We start from the raw sequence: 5,378 nt of genomic DNA on the forward strand, positions 1-5,378 counted from the left end.
CCTTTGCTGCTCTCTGCAGAAAGCAGGAAGGGCAGGAGAGAGCTAGCTAGCCCAGCTATGCTGACTCAGGAATTCTGGGAGTTGAAGTCCATGAGTCATAAAAGAGTCCTGAGCTTGTTGGAGAACAGCTTAAAGCCAGCTTGCCAGATGAGCAGCAGATAGGAGAGAGCGAGAGGGGGGGAGAGAAAGGGGGATAGAAAGAGAGAAAGAAAGAGAGTGGGGGAAGAGGACTGGCAGGACTGGCAGACCAGGGGGGGGGGGAGAGAGAGAGAGAGAGAGAGAGAGAGACCCTTTTGACATCTAAAATGAAGATAACACTGCATATACCCTTTTTTACCTTTATGAGATATATATATATATATATATATATATATATATATATATATATATATATATATATATATATATATATGTTTTCTGAGGTTTTCGCGGTATTTGTATATAGGTCTTTGGTTGTTCGGGTTTTCTCCCGCGTAAAATTGGAAGTGTCTTGGCGACGTTTCGACGAAGTCCCATTCGTCATCTTCAGGCTGGTGTTTTCAGCTTCGTGCTTCGAGCAGCAATGTGTGGTCTTAGCTGTTTCTTCCTTTTAACTGCCAGTGGGGGTATGAACTGATTGGGTGGGAGCTTGGCTGTGTTCTGATTGGGTGGAGGTGTGTTCTGATTGGTTAGGGGCTTGGCTGTGCTCTGATTGGCTGGGGGGTTGGCTGTGCTCTGATTGGCTGGGGGGTTGGCTGTGCTCTGATTGGCTGGGGGAGTGTTATGTTTGGTTGTGCTCAGGTTAGTCTGAGTTGCAGAGGGGTTTAAGATTTTGGGCTGCCTTGCTATTTTTTGGCTTCGCGTTTGTGGTCGTGCCTCATTTTCATGGAGGGTGTCAGTTTGCTTCATGTATGGATTGGAGGGCTTTAAAGTGGCTAATGATGCAGCTCTGGTCTGGCTTCTGGTTTGTGGTCGTGCCTCATCATCGGTGTGGCTTTGGGTTTGCTTTTTGCGTGGATGTGTGGTGGTGACATCCTGTGTGGTTTTTGTGAGTGTGGGTCTGGTATCATTTTTTGTATTAGGGAGTCGTTTGTCAATAAGGGCGGGTTTCCAAATGGCTGGTAGGCGGGAGGTATCATCTCGCTTGTTCATGCTGTGTGGGCGTTTTTCTATCTCGATGGCTTCTCTGATTATTCTGTTATTAAAATGTTCACTTTTGGCAATGGTTCTGGTATTTTTAAAGTCAATTTCATGTCCTGTGGCTTTAAGGTGTTGGACCAGGGAAGATGTTGGTTCCTCTTTTTTGACTGAGTTCTTATGTTCTTCAATGCGTGCACTTATTCTTCTGTTGGTTTGTCCGATGTATGTGGTGGGACAAGTGGTGCATGGGATTTCGTATACTCCTTGATTTTCTAATTCAATTTTATCTTTGGGGTTTCTAAGGATGGTGGATATTTTTCTGTTTGTGCAGAATGCTGTTTTGATGTTGTGTTTATGGAGGATCTTACTGATTCTGTCTGTGGTGCCTTTTATGTATGGGAGGAGGGCTTTGCCGTTTTCTTGTTCTTTGTCTTGGATTTTAGTGGGGGTTTCTTTTTGGATTAGGTTTGTAATCTTATTTCTTTGGAATCCATTGGATGTTAGTACATTGGTGAGAGTGTGTAGTTCGGTTTTTAGGTGTTGTTCGTCAGCTAAGCGTTTTGTTCTGGAGATGAGTGTCTTGGCTACAGAGTTGATCTGTGCTGGGTGGTGGTGTGAGAGAGCGTGCAGATAGCGGTTTGTGTGTGTTTTCTTCTGGTAGATGGTGTGTCCTAGGGAGCCATTGGATTTCTTGTAGACTAAGACATCCAGGAAGGGAAGTTGGTTGTTAGCTTCTGTTTCCATGGTGAACTGTATTTTGGGGTGTAGGCTGTTGAGGTGTGTGAGGAAGTTGTCCAGTTTTTCTTTCCCATGTGGCCAGATTATGAAGGTGTCGTCTACGTATCTGAGCCAGAGTTTGGGTTTGTGATCCGATTTTTCTAGAGCTTGGGTTTCAAAGTGTTCCATGTAGAGGTTGGCAATGACAGGTGAGAGGGGTGATCCCATGGGTGCTCCTTCTGTTTGTTTGTATTTTTGTCCATTATAGATGAAGTATGTGTTGGATAGGCAGTGGTTGGTCAGATCTAAGATGTGTTTGGGGGGGTTATATTTGTTTTGGATAGCTGTCAAGGCTTCTTTGATAGGCACTTGGGTGAAGAGGGATATGACATCAAAGCTCACGAGTAGGTCGCTGGGCTGTAAGTTTTGTTTCTTTATGATCTCTATAAAGTGGAATGAGTTTTTTACGTGTGAGGTGATGGATTCTGCATAGGGCTGTAGTTGTTTGGCGAGAAATTTGGCTAGGTTTTGTAGAGGTGAGCCTATGGAGCTGACTATAGGTCTGAGTGGGGTTCCTTCCTTGTGTATCTTGGGGAGACCATAGAGTTTGGGGCATCTGGATGATTTCTCTCTGGGAATGATTCTTTGCTGGATCTCTTCGCTAATGGGGGAGGCTTTTATTTTGGATCTGGTGGTTTTTTCCAGGTAGGTGGTGGGATCTGTATTTAGGGGTTTGTATGTGGAGTCTTGGAGTAGGTTGGTTAATTTGGTTTGGTAGTCAGATGTGTTCATAACCACCGTGGCATTGCCCTTGTCTGCTGGTAGGATTATTATGCTGGTGTCTTCTTTCAGGTTACGTAGTGCTGTCTGTTCCTCTTTGGGTAAGTTGTTGTGTATGTATGTGTGTGTGTATGTATGTGTGTGTGTGTATATATATATATATATATATATATATATATATATATATATGTAGGACTTCAGTTGTTCGGGTTTTCTCCCGCGTAAAATTGGAAGTGTCTTGGCGACGTTTCGACGAAGTCCCATTCGTCATCTTCAGGCTGGTGTTTTCAGCTTCGTGCTTTGAGCAGCAAGGTGTGGTCTTAGCTGTTTCTTCCTTTTAACTGCCAGTGGGGGTATGAACTGATTGGGTGGGAGCTTGGCTGTGTTCTGATTGGGTGGAGGTGTGTTCTGAATGGTTAGGGGCTTAGCTGTGCTCTGATTGGCTGGGGGAGTGTTCTGTTTGGTTGTGCTCAGGTCACCATCTACCAGAAGAAAACACACACAAACCGCTATCTGCACGCTCTCTCACACCACCACCCAGCACAGATCAACTCTGTAGCCAAGACACTCATCTCCAGAACAAAACGCTTAGCTGACGAACAACACCTAAAAACCGAACTACACACTCTCACCAATGTACTAACATCCAATGGATTCCATAGAAATAAGATTACAAACCTAATCCAAAAGAAACCCCCACTAAAATCCAAGACAAAGAACAAGAAAACGGCAAAGCCCTCCTCCCATACATAAAAGGCACCACAGACAGAATCAGTAAGATCCTCCATAAACACAACATCAAAACAGCATTCTGCACAAACAGAAAAATATCCACCATCCTTAGAAACCCCAAAGATAAAATTGAATTAGAAAATCAAGGAGTATACGAAATCCCATGCACCACTTGTCCCACCACATACATCGGACAAACCAACAGAAGAATAAGTGCACGCATTGAAGAACATAAGAACTCAGTCAAAAAAGAGGAACCAACATCTTCCCTGGTCCAACACCTTAAAGCCACAGGACATGAAATTGACTTTAAAAATACCAGAACCATTGCCAAAAGTGAACATTTTAATAACAGAATAATCAGAGAAGCCATCGAGATAGAAAAACGCCCACACAGCATGAACAAGCGAGATGATACCTCCCGCCTACCAGCCATTTGGAAACCCGCCCTTATTGACAAACGACTCCCTAACACAAAAAATGATACCAGACCCACACTCACAAAAACCACACAGGATGTCACCACCACACATCCACGCAAAAAGCAAACCCAAAGCCACACCGATGATGAGGCACGACCACAAACCAGAAGCCAGACCACAGCTGCATCATTAGCCACTTTAAACCCCTCCAGTCCATACATGAAGCAAACTGACACCCTCCATGAAGAGGAGGCACAACCACGAACGCGAAGCCAAAAAATAGCAAGGCAGCCCAAAATCTTAAACCCCTCTGCAACTCAGACTAACCTGAGCACAACCAAACAGAACACTCCCCCAGCCAATCAGAGCACAGCCAAGCCAATACTAACCAGAACACACCTCCACCCAATCAGAACACAGCCAAGCTCCCACCCAATCAGTTCATACCCCCACTGGCAGTTAAAAGGAAGAAACAGCTAAGACCACACATTGCTGCTCGAAGCACGAAGCTGAAAACACCAGCCTGAAGATGACGAATGGGACTTCGTCGAAACGTTGCCAAGACACTTCCAATTTTACGCGGGAGAAAACCCGAACAACCAAAGACCTACATACAAACACCCACAAAAACCTCAGAAAACATATATATATATATATATATATTACCTTGATTGCTTTTTCATGCACCCTGTCCCCAAATATGAGAGAAAGAAATAGCTATTCCATTCTCCCTTAAGTCTTTGTTAGCAATCCAAATTTTATTTTTTTATTATATATATATATATATATATATATATATATATGTATGTATCTATGTATGTATATGTATGTATATGTATATGTATGTATATATATGTATGTGTGTGTGTATATATATATTTGTTGTTGTTAATTGCTATATATATATATGTAGGTCTTTGGTTATTCGGGTTTTCTCCCGCGTAAAATTGGAAGTGTCTTGGCGACGTTTCGACGAAGTCCCATTCGTCATCTTCAGGCTGGTGTTTTCAGCTTCGTGCTCTTCAAAGCACGAAGCTGAAAACACCAGCCTGAAGATGACGAATGGGACTTCGTGGAAACGTCGCCAAGACACTTCCAATTTTACACGGTGGGAAACGAGTCCAAGTGGCTCTTTGAGTGTTTTGGGTTGCCTACCCCTGGGCTAGTCCCTTATACCTGATATCTCTGCTTAGAAAGAGATTGCAGTACAAAATTACAAAAAAAAATTAAGTTTGGGCTTTTTAACTGTTCCCCCATCACTGAATCAAACATAATCAACTTTTTACTGTGATGATGATGATGATGATGATGATGATGATGATGATGATGATGATAATAATAATAATGCATTGAAATTAGTATATCAGGAAGGCTTACTAACTACTGGAGAGACCAAACTGGCCTACAAGAAAGACCAAATGAAGAACAGAATAGAGGCATGGGAAGACAAAGCACTACATGGCCAATACATGAAAAAAATAGCTGGGAAAACAGATAATAATAAAACCTGGCAATGGCTAAGAGCAGGAAAATTGAAGAAAGAGACCGAGGGACTAATTCTGGCTGCACAAGACCAAGCCTTAAGGACAAATGCATACAAAGTCAAAA

This window comes from Crotalus tigris, unplaced genomic scaffold (genome assembly GCF_016545835.1).
Source record: "Crotalus tigris isolate CLP2741 ecotype Arizona unplaced genomic scaffold, ASM1654583v1 scf7180000019826.329540, whole genome shotgun sequence".
NCBI lineage: Eukaryota > Metazoa > Chordata > Lepidosauria > Squamata > Viperidae > Crotalus > Crotalus tigris.